We start from the raw sequence: 12885 nt of genomic DNA on the forward strand, positions 1-12885 counted from the left end.
GTTAAAAATAAAAAAAGATTTGGCATAATTTATGCAATAATAAAAAAATCTTTTTTGTATATTTGTGCAAAATTCTTTTTTTTTGCATATTTGCGCAAAATAATTTTTTTGCACAAAATTATCTTTTTTTAATATAAACAACTATGAAAAACTAGGATACACAACAATTTAAAAGAAAACTTAAGACCATTATGATCACAATAGAAAAAAAATTTATACTAAATATTGAGATTTACCTTGAGCTCAAATCCAAATAATTTAAGAACAATTTGGGACATTTTTCTGGGTATTTTGCTGCTTGAGCACAAGATAAATGTCAATATTTCTGGAATTTTTTTTTTTGTAATCATATTTGCCACAAATTTGGCTCCTTGCAAACTTGCGTTTTGAAAATTTTATATTTTTGAACACTCCTAATATTAACACATACCAATTTAATTCAAAATATAAGAATATTTCAGTACCTGCTTAGTAAATTTTTGCCCCATCTAAATATGGATATGTCGTTTCTGATCTTTTCTAAATAATAATATTGTTGTTTTTACCTTTTCATTGTTAATATCCTGTTAGATTGGGTTACGGTATCAATATAATAATCCTGAACTTAGTAGTAGTAGTGCCCTTTCAAGCATGTTTGACACAGAACTCTTGGCAGCCTTTGCATCCAAAGTAATGGCTACTTTTTGTATAGGAAAATGTGAACCAAAGTATCTGTAAATATATAACTTCAAATTATGCAATGTTAAAATATGTTAAAACATATATCACATTTTACAGTTTTACTTTTACTTAAAAACTGCATTGTGGTAACATCTCTATTATTTTAATTTATAGAATTTATTTACCGGTTTATAAAGTTTGTTAAATAGTTTTTTAATCTTTGTCATATAACATGCCTGTGTGGCCAAGTGGTTAGCTCACAGAGTTTCAGAAGCAAAGCACAGTGGTTCGAATCCTACTACTGGAACCTTTTTTTTTTTAACTTTTGTTTTCTAAAACACAAAATAAAACATGTTTGAAGTTTTATAGATATTTTATACATAACACACTTAAAGGTATTAACACACTATAAGGTTTACATTATGTATAATATCACATTATACATAACACACTATAAGGTAACAAATGAAAGGGAAAAGGATTTTTAAAAAAGCTTAAATTTTCTAAAAACATCAAAACACTGGTAAAAATTTGTCAATGTCAAGATAGTTATGTTATTAATGTGCTCAGGTAGTTAGTCCTCCTAATTAGAACTAATCACCTATTAATAAGCTGCATATGGTCTAAAAAAAAAATTATGGTCTGAAACTTGTTAAAGAAAAAAATAATAACCCCGTCCTGCTACTCAAGAAGGTGTTGCTGTGGAGGCAAAAAAAAAGAGGTAGAAAAAAATAACGTAGCTAGCAAAAACCTTAAAACTTTACTTTAACAATTTAAAGTCTTTTTTGCTATATTTATATATATAAATACATATGTCCGGATTAAAAAAATTGAAAATGTTTTGCATTATAGGGGCGGATTTGACATACCTAGCTCCTGTGATCCGTTTTCCTGGTCTTCTTTTGCTTTGTAAATTTTGCTTTGTAAAAGTCTTGATGAATGGTTGAAATTTTCATTTCTAAACCTAGAATTTTGGAAAATGCCGAGAGAAATGTCATGCAACTGCCAGCTATGTTAAAGATACTTATTTTAAGTGTTTACACAATCAATAAAGACAATGTTCTTTTTTAAAGTAGCAAGGTGTTTTCATTCACATAAGACTTTTTCTTTTGAAATAGATAAATGAGGTAAGCGTTCTAATGAGCTTTAAGCATGTGAATAAGGTGTGAACATATTTTTTTTGCTCTTAGAGCAATGTTTAAATGAATTGCTTTTCTACCATATATTCAAAAAAGATTATAAAAAAGAAAAGTAAAGAAATAGATAAACAGCTGATTAAGTATAAAAGTAGAGTTAGGTGTGAAATAAACTCCCCATGTCAACATTTATTAAATGGAAAATTGATAGAATATAGCTATAATATAGATACATAGCTAACTAAAAAAATTAAATAATTAATTTGAATAAAAATATCAAGAATTATAAAAACGATTAACCATTAATTAAGTTTACAGCGTAACATTTTGAAATACATATATCAAAACAACAAAGCAAAACTAAGTCACTAAATTTAACTTCAATACTAAATCAATAAGAAATCAATCAATAAGTTTTTGTTTGATATTTTTTAATAACATAAATAGTTAAAAATAAAATCGCAATCTGACAATATACAAGAAGTTTGAAAGTATAAAAATCTACTTCGTTGAAGTAGTTTCATGAGTGTGATACTAATTCAAACATTTTTTGACGAAAGAATTATGTAACAAATAAAAAAAGATATAAAAAATAAAAAGCTATTTATGAGCATCGCCTTCAGCAATTTTCATGATCGATCTCGAGCGCTCATAATCACGCTCGATGAAAACATATTCTAATTTTACGAGCGCGATATAACACGCTTGACGATTTTCTTCATCACAAGCCCTGTATATATATATATATATATATATATATATATATATATATATATATATATATATATATATATAGAGAGAGAGAGAGAGAGAGAGAGAGAGAGAGAGAGAGAGAGAGAGAGAGAGAGAGAGAGAGAGAGAGAGAGAGAGAGAGAGAGAGAGAGAGAGAGAAGTAAATAACCAAAATTTGCTATTTGCTAATAGTTAAGTTTGCTATAAACTTTTTTTTTTTTTTTTTTGAGTTTTGGTCAATTTCCAACCTAAATGGAAACTTCTCCTATAAAGCTGCTGAAAGCAAAAATAATTTTAAATTCAAATATAAAACATTAAGCTTATAACTTCATTTTTGTTTTGTGTTTAAATTTCAAAAAAGCATTGAAATGTTTTCTCTACAAAATAAAAGGCTTGTTAAATTGTTTTTCTCATATTTCTGCCAAATTTTAAAGCATGATGGTTTTATTTGTGAAACAAAATATTTATCAAGTATTTGTGTTGACCTTTCACTAATTTCAATATTTTGGTTGAGATTTAATTCATATTTGTATTGAACCTTTGGAACTTGAACCAAGAAGAACTGTAATTAAATTCTTTTTAATTCAAATATGGCAATAATTATTGATTGTGTTCATTAAATTCAAAAATTGTTTTTTTACCTGTTGAATTGCTTCTGGAGACATGAAAAAGTATTGGTTCTACCTGAAAAATTCCTTTAACTTTGATTTTAAGAAAATTTTTTCACTTTTTTCATTATGTAGTATGTAAAGTTTCTTTTTTCTTATTTATTTCTTATACATTAATACTTAGCTTAAGTCTGTTATTAATTTCTTTTTAGTTGGTGCTATCTGTATAAATCTTTCTAGTGGGTGCTATCTGTATAACTGTATGTAGTAGCTGCTATTTGTATAACTGTATGTAGTAGCTGCTTTCTGTATAACTGTATGTAGTAGCTGCTATCTGTATAACTGTATGTAGTAGCTGCTATTTGTATAACTGTATGTAGTAGCTGCTATCTGTATAAATATATGTAGTAGCGGCTATCTGTATAACTGTATGTAGTAGCTGCTATTTGTATAACTGTATGTAGTAGCTGCTATCTGTATAAATATATGTAGTAGCTGCTATCTGTATAACTGTATGTAGTAGCTGCTATTTGTATAACTGTATGTAGTAGCTGCTATCTGTATAAATATATGTAGTAGCGGCTATCTGTATAACTATGTAGTAGCTGCTATCTGTATAACTGTATGTAGTAGCTGCTATTTGTATAACTGTATGTAGTAGCTGCTATCTGTATAAATATATGTAGTAGCGGCTATCTGTATAACTATGTAGTAGCTGCTATCTGTATAACTGTATGTAGTAGCTGCTATTTGTATAACTGTATGTAGTAGCTGCTATCTGTATAAATATATGTAGTAGCGGCTATCTGTATAACTATGTAGTAGCTGCTATCTGTATAACTGTATGTAGTAGCTGCTATTTGTATAACTGTATGTAGTAGCTGCTATCTGTATAAATATATGTAGTAGCTGCTATCTGTATAACTCTATGTAGTTGGTGCTATCTGTATAACTCTGTAGAAGAGATTTAAATAAGTGCACATAACTTGTGCACAAATATGTGCACATAACTTTTTTATTAAATTTCTTAGTTTTGTACAAAATTAAAAAATAAATAAATGCTGTTTGTAAAGAATAGTCAAAACATGGAGCAGATTTAAAACTGATATTTTTATCTTTTTTCTGATCTAGAATCATTTTTTTTGCAGCGGAATAAAGCCAAACAGGAGTTGTGGCTTAGAACATATTTTACTCGTATTACAACAAAAGCTGCTGGTGTAAAGCAAGGTCTATCTGCACTGACAAAAAAACAGTTAGAAGAGATGAATTAGTGCAGTTAAAGTATCTGAAGAAAATGAGTCGAATTTTTGAGAGAAAAATAAGATGAGTAAAATATTTTTGAACATGAAGTAACAGTTATAGTAAATGAATTAAAAAGTTGTATGTTCTATGATTCAGGAAAACATGAAGATTCTAAAGGGTTGAAATGCAAGGAAAAAAACTAGACAAATAAAAGTTTTTAGAGCACGCAGGGATAGATACAGTAACAAATGAGACTTGGCTGAATGACGAGTCAAGTGAGAATAAATTTGAGTTGATGGAACTAGAGATAATAATTCCATTGAGCAGCGACCATGACATGCAGAAAAGAGAAAGAGATGCAACTTTATGATGATGGGAAAAAGGCTCAAGCTTAGGAGATAGAGCAGTTCCAACTATATTTATAATATATTTTTGGATCTTGTCTTGAAGAAAAAGAGCATCATTAGAAGAACCAGCCAAAGTATGACAACATTATTCCATACAGGGACAAATAAGAGATTTGACGTAGAGAATGACAAGCATGATTAAAAGAGGTAATCTTAGCTAATTTAGCAATCAATTGAATATATGGTTTACATGAAAGGTCAGTAGTAAAGAAGAGAACTCTGAGAGGGTTGCCATTCATTAATATAAGAATGTCGATAGTATTGCAATATTTATTTGCAGTAAATAACTGAGTTTTTTTGGAGTTGAAATTTACATGCCACTAGGAGCCCCAATCTGTTACAGAAGTGAGATCAGACTTAAGATTGGCTGCCTGTTCTAAGCAATTGAAAAGAGAAGACTTTTTGTCAAGACTGGAATATAAAGTTGAGTCATCAGAAAAAAGAACTACTTTAGATGTAAGTTTGTCAGGAAGATCATTATTGTAGATAAGAAACTAAGCAGTACCAAGGATAAAATCTTGAGGTACCCCAGAAGTTATTGGAAATGAAGATTGTTAGCCTTTGAGGATGACTTTAATAAAGCGATTAGAAAGAAATGATTTTATTATTTCATATATATATATATATATATATATATATATATATATAATATATATATATATATATATATGTATATATATATATATATATATATATATATATATATGTATATATAAATATATGTATATATATATATTTATATATATATGTGTGTGTATATATATATATATATATATATATATATATATATATATATATATATATATATATATATATATATATATATATATATATATATATATATATATCAAATATATATATATATCAAATATATTATATATTTAATGAACACATGCTTGGCCTGGGTATTTACATTTGTAAGAAATCACCCATTTGTTGGAAACTATTTTGTTGGTTTTGTTCTATATTGCTATTCTTCATCTCAACACTGCACTCTTTTTGATATTATTTCTGATCAAATTGTCTAAGCCCTCCCTCTATATCCATCAGCCAATATTGTTGTTGTTGATGACTTTAATGCTCATCACACTGAATGGCTTAGCTCTAGTGTCAGTGACTCTGCAGGCGTTTAGGCCCACAACTTTTGCCTTTATAATAGTCAACTTTCTAACATGTTTTCCAGGCAACATGAATCATTTACTTTCTTTACTTGACTTATGTTTTGTTTCTAATCCTAGTTAGTGCTCAGTTTATCCACATTCACTCTTAGGCGCTTCTGATCACGGTTTGATCTCTCTAAAACTATTATTTCATTCTTCTTCATCATCAGAATCCCCATATCATCATACCTCTTACAACTACCTTGAAGCAGAATTTTTCCTGCTGATAAATGGGCTTCTTACATAAATTCTTAGATCCAGGCTGGCATGGAATCTTTTATTCTCTCTCGACCACTCCAAGTCAAGCCTTACTCCTCTCCTTGGTATACCTCACATTGTACTGCTGCAATTTCAAATCAAAATTATTGCTTCCATATCTATCAGCAAAACAATTCTTTAGAAAACAGGTGTCTGTATACTATTGCTAGAAACCATTGTAAAAAGGTTTTGTCAAAGGCCAAAGGCCGCTATTCTAAGGTCATGAAATCTCGTATTTCATCTCAAAATATAGGCTCTCGTTACTTCTGGAGAATCTTAAACAGTATCAATAGTAAGGGCAAATCTGATATTCCACCTCTCTTGTATTACTCAGATTTTAACACCTCATCTAAAGACAAAGCTGAATTGTTTGCTAAGAACTTTTCATCAATATCATCTCTTGATTCTACTAGTTGTGTTCAACCTGATACAACCGACAAACAGGTTGATCCATTGCTTAATATTTGTATCACTCCAGCTTCTTTATCTAAAGTGATTTCCTGCTTAGACAGCTACAGCTTGTGGTCTGGACAACATGCCTGTTCTAATTTTGCAGAAGTGTTCTGGAGCTGTCTCTATACTTTCAAAACTATTTAACAAGTGCTTATCAGAGTCTTGTTTGCCGGCATGCTGGAAAGCAGCATCTCTTATCCCTATTTTTAACAATTCTGGAGAGCGATCTGACTCGTCTAACTACTGTCCCATTAGTCTTCTTTCTATCATGAGCAAGTTTTTTGAATCTCTAATTAATAAACACTCAATCTCTCATCTTGAATCTAATAACTTACCTTCTGATCATCAATATGGATTTCGATCTTCTTGTTCTACAGCTGATTTGTTAACAGTAGTAACCGATAGGTTTTATCTTGCATTAGATAGAGATGGAGAGGTTAAGACTACTGCTCTTGACATTACTAAAGCTTTTGATAAAGTTTGGCATGCCTGTCTTCTTCTTAAGCTTTCTTCTTACAGTGTATCAGGTAACGTCTTTAAGATTATTGAATCCTTTCTTTTCAATTGTAGTATAAAAGTTGTCCTTGATGGACAGCACTCTTCTTCTTACTCTGTAACTTCAGGGTTTCCTCAAGGTTCTATCCTTGTCCTTATACTCTTTTTAATTTACATTAACGATCTTCCAGATATTCTCACATAAGATGATACTACCATTTATTCTTGTCGTGATAAGAAGCCAATACTCTATGATTGCTTGGTGGGAGAATTTGAGCTTGAAAAGAATCTCACTTCTGCTACAGCACAAGACTCAGTGGCTGGTGAACTTTAATTCAGAGAAAATTTTTTTCAGCGAATTGTTATCGCATTAATCTAGATCTTCCTATATTAATGAGCGGTAATGTACTTGATGAGTCATGATGAGAATCTTCCCTCCATTTCTAGGAATAACTCTTACTTCCGATCTGTTTTGGAAAACATATATCAAATCAATTGCAAAATTACCATCTGCTAAGGTTGCATTTCTTTATTGTGCTTGCCACTTTCCTACTCTGGATTCTATTCTTTATCTCTATAAATCTCAAATTTGTCCTTGTATGGAATACTGTTGTCTTATCTAAGCCGGATCAATTAATGATTCCCTTTCTCTTTTAGAAAAGGTGCAAAAATGCATTGCAAACATAGTTGGACCTGCTCTTGCAACCAACCTCCAGCCATCACCACATAGTTGTAACATTGCTTCTCATTCTCTTTTCTAGAAATACTATAATGGGCACTGCTCTAAAGAGCTAACGTTTCTTGTGCCATCTACTAAAATTTATTCTCATGTTACTTGTTATTCAATAAAGTTTCATCTTTTTTCTGTGACTATTTCTAAGTGCTCAAAAAACTCTTCTTTGTCTAGTTTTTTTTCCTTGAACATCAATTCTTTAAAGCCAATATTTAACCAATATTTAAGTTGTCCAATATTTAGTACATGCTCAAGTCATTTTCTAATAATATTGTTTTTAAAAACTTAGTACTCAAATGAAGGGAAATTTTATATAAATCCAAAAAAAGATTGTAAAAAAAGATATTAAAAAACTTATAGAAATTCTGCAATAAAATCTATAAAAAGGATTAACACAAAAGATAATCACAGCATATTAAAAACACTGACTTGCGATTTTCTATCTAAAGAGGGTTATAAGGCACTATAATATCTATATATGCATAAACATATATGTAGAGAGAAAGGATATTTTTAAATTATTGAGTGATTTCTTCTTGTTCTTCTTTTTGGTAATCATTTATGATTTAGCTCTCCTTACATACAGGGGGCAGAAATAAAACCTTAGTTGCCCATTTATTTAAATCTTTAATTGAAATTAGCAAAATGGAAAAAGTTAAATGTTTTTTTTGCCATAATATTATGTCTAAAAATTGACAAGTGTCCTGATAAAACTCTATGTGAAAATGTCTTGATGTAAAAAAAAATCAATTATGAATAAATAAATTACGAATCATCAGAAGAAGGTTGTCTGAAAACTCAGTAAACAATGAGTTTTTAAATTTTCATTGAAATTAAGTCATGTATAAGGCTTTTTATTATAAGAGCAATATATATATATATATATGTATATATATATATATATATATATATATATATATATATATATATATATATATATATATATATATATATATATATATATATATATATATATATATGATAATTATAACAAACAAACAATGTAAGACTAAATTACTATGTAATATACAAATGCTCAAAGAAATAATTAATCTTTATAGACTGCTTATTTCTTTGAGCATTTGAAGTCTGATATTAAATCAGCATGGTGTTATACTAATATATTTGCATTATCAAAATTAAAATGGTAATTTTTTTATAGGATAAGAATATTTTCAATATATTAGGAATTTATCACAGTTTGTTCGAAAGTACAACATGGCAAATAAACATTCACATACAATATGCCTAGATTTATAACTAACTTATAGCTAATTTAATTTTTTATTAAAAATGAGTTAAATTGATGTTAATGCATGTTATTTTGCTTTTAATGATCATATACTAAAAATATATATAGAATAAAAGAAAACTATTTCAAAATTTATGCCATAAAAAAATTTAAATGTTGCTATAAAAATAAAGTAACAGAAAAAAGCACAAAAAAACACTCAAAAAATTGTAATAGAAAAAAAAGAAAAGTTTTTTTGCAACTCTATATATGCATTAAAGTTTTAACGTAAATGGTTTACATTAAATTTAAGCAGCAACAGGTAGTAATAGGGTACAAAATGTTTCCGCTGTTTTATCCGCTGTGTAATAGACATTTATTTTCAATGTTCTTACCTTTTCTTATGGTCAATGTTCTTACCTTATTTAAAATACACCTTCATTTGCTTTTTTATTTTCTTGACCTTTATTTTCTCCTTTTTAAAAATGATTTCTTGTCACAAAATCTTACTAATGCTTTTAAACCTTTTCACTCTCAGTCAAAAAAACGTAAAATGTAAAAGAAGTGTCATCATCAATTTAAAAACTATAAAAAAAAAGCCAGTAAAATGTAAGTGAAATGACATCATTAATTTAAAAGCTGTAAAATAAAAACAGTAAAATGTAAGTGAAATGACATCATCAATTTAAAAGCTATAAAATAAAAACAGTAAAATGTAAGTGAAATGACATCATCAATTTAAGAGCTGTAAAATAAAAACAGTAAAATGTAAGTGAAATGACATCATCAATTTAAAAGCTATAAAATAAAAACAGTAAAATGTAAGTGAAATGACATCATCAATTTAAGAGCTGTAAAATAAAAACAGTAAAATGTAAGTGAAATGACATCATCAATTTAAAAGCTATAAAATAAAAACAGTATAATGTAAGTGAAATGACATCATCAATTATGTTTTTTAAAAACTTTGGAGTTATTCCATATGAAATCACCTAGTTTTTCAAAAGTGCACCAGGGTACCACCTAAAATTTGCTTCAAATTTTGACCACCCACAGCTTTTATGATAAAAAAAACACAAACCTGAAAATTTCAGCTTGATTGACCAAACCGTTTAAAAGTTATAATTGAATTAATATTGAACAAAAATGGATAAATTTGAGTATCTGGAGCTTACAGTAGATTTTTTCGATTTTTAACAGATCATAGCTTTTTAAATAAAATAGATGATCACCTGAAATTTTTTAGGGTAATAGTTTTTTACCCAAATTATCTATTTTTGTAGGTGTTTTTGACTGATTTAAACAGTTTTTGAGCTCTTGTACCTCAAAATTGCTAATTAACGCAATATTAGAAAAAATTTTGGAAACTTTAATGTGCTACAGTTCAATACCAACAGACAGGCTGTGCCAATTTTTTTGTTACCTTTGTATACTTAGAGTAAACACTTGTGGAAAAACCTAAAATTATGTGTTAAAAGTTATTTTAGCACTTGCAGCTGCCTGTTAAAATATCACTTTTTTAAAAAAATACATAAAATTACATTCACTTAGTAGGCATAGAAAGTAGCGTAGACAGTTAATAAATTATGAAACTTTTTACTGAGAAGGTTTATATATAGATAATCACCAAAAAAATTAAAGACCTATACTCTATCTTATGGCATAATTTTAGCATTTTGAGTGCAATGCTTTTTTAGTTTAAAAGGATACCTAATAGCGCAAGTTTTTTTTAAAACATCTTCGCTTCCAACAAAACTGCAAGCAACCACTTATTAAAGTTGGAAGTTATTGGAAGAGAAAAGATGAAGATTGTATAGCAAGATAACGATTGACCGACGACTTAAAGGATTGCAAATTATATGAATCAAGAAAGCAAGATGAAGAAAGCGAATTCCAAAGAACTGATTTTCGAGGAAAAAAACTAGACGAGTCAGAGTTTTTGGAGCACTTAGGAACAATCACAGAAAAAGGATGAGACTTAATTGAATGACGAGTAAAACAAGAATGAATTTTAGATTATGGCGCCAGAGATGCTAGCACTTTAGTGCAGTGCCCATTATAGTACTTGTAGAAAAGGGAAAGAGAAGCAACATTATATCGATGTGATAATGGTAGGAGGTTGGCTGCAAGAGCAGATCCGACTATGTTTACAATGCGTTTTTGCACCTTGTCTAAAAGAGAAAGGGCATCATTAGAAGATCCGCCCCAGATATGGCAACAGTATTCCATACAAGGCCGGATTTGAGATTTATAGAGATAGAGAATAGAATCCGAAGTAAGAAAGTGACAAGCTCGATAAAGAGATACAACCTTAGCAGATGCTAATTTTGCAACTGATTTGATGTATGGTTTCCAGGAAAGATTGAAAATAAGAGTTAATCCTAGAAGATGAAGAGTAGGTGACTCATCGAGTACATCACCGTTCATAAATATAGGAAGATCTAAATTATTGCGATAACGATTGGCTGAAAAAAATACAGTTTTATCTGAATTAAAGTTCACCAGCCACTGTGAGCCCCATGCTGTAGCAGAAGTGAGATCCTTTACAAGCTCAAATGTCCCCTCCAAGCAATCAGAGAGTGTTGGTTTCTTATCACGACAAGAATAAATGGTAGTATCATCAGCAAACAATGCCACCTTAGATGTGAGAATATCTGGAAGATCGTTAATGTAAATTAAAAAGAGTATAGGGCCAAGGATAGAACCTTGAGGAACCCCTGAAGTTACAGAATAAGAAGAAGAGTGTTGTCCATCGAGGACAACTTTTATGCTACGATTAGAAAGGAAGGATTCAATGATCTCAAAGATGTTGCCGGATACACCATAAGAAGAAAGCTTATGGAGAATACCAGCATGCCAAACTTTATCAAAAGCTTTTGAAATGTCAAGAGCGATAGCCTTAACCTCTCCACCTTCATCTAATGCATGATAAAACCTGTCAGTTATTACTGTTAGCAAATCAGCTGTAGAACAAGAAGATCGAAATCCATATTGATGGTCAGAAAGTAAGTTATTAGATTCAAGATGAGAAATTAAGTGTTTGTTAATTAAAGACTCAAAAACCTTGCTTATGATAGGAAGAAGACTTATGGGACGGCAGTTAGATCAATCAGATCGCTCTCCAGAATTTTTGAAAATAGGGATAACAGATGCCGATTTCCAGCAGGCTGGAAAACAAGACACTGATAAGCACTTGTTCAATAGTTTTGAGAGTAAAGACGACAGCTCCCGAAAACACTTCTGCAAGACAATAACAGGTATGTTGTCCGGGCCACAAGCTGAAGAAGAGTCTAAGCAGGAAATCACTTTAGATACAGATGCTGGAGTGATATGAATGTCAAGCAATGGATCAACCTGTTTGTTGACAATATCAGGTAGAACGCAACTAGTGGAATCAAGAGATGAAATTGATGAAAAGTTTTTAGCAAACAATTCGGCTTTGTCTTTAGGTGAGGTGACAAAGTCTGAACCATACAAGAGAGGTGGAATTATAGATTTGCCCTTATTATTGATATTATTAAAGATTCTCCAGAAGTCACGAGAGCCTAATTTTTGTTATGAGATGCGAGATTTCATGACCTGAGAATAGCGGGTTTTGGCGTTAGACAAAACCTTTTTACAATTGTTTCTAGTTATATTATACTTTCAAAAAATAAAGAATGCTGAACTAAAAAGTGTATATACACATTAAACACAAGTACACTAATTTCTCTCTGATTTACATAACTCATAATACTTTCATAATCATTATTTGATTATTAAATTTGATT

At 29.6% G+C, this 12885-nt stretch overlaps 1 protein-coding gene across 2 annotated transcripts in view; it reads left to right on the plus strand.

The window, feature by feature from the left end:
- The window catches only part of LOC100205677 (CTD nuclear envelope phosphatase 1A), a 41213-nt gene that overhangs the window by 23479 nt on the left and 4849 nt on the right, over nucleotides 1-12885 (plus strand). The gene's annotated exons all lie outside the window — the stretch shown is intronic.

The sequence above is a fragment of the Hydra vulgaris genome, chromosome 06, assembly GCF_038396675.1.
Source record: "Hydra vulgaris chromosome 06, alternate assembly HydraT2T_AEP".
Taxonomy (NCBI): Eukaryota; Metazoa; Cnidaria; class Hydrozoa; order Anthoathecata; family Hydridae; genus Hydra; species Hydra vulgaris.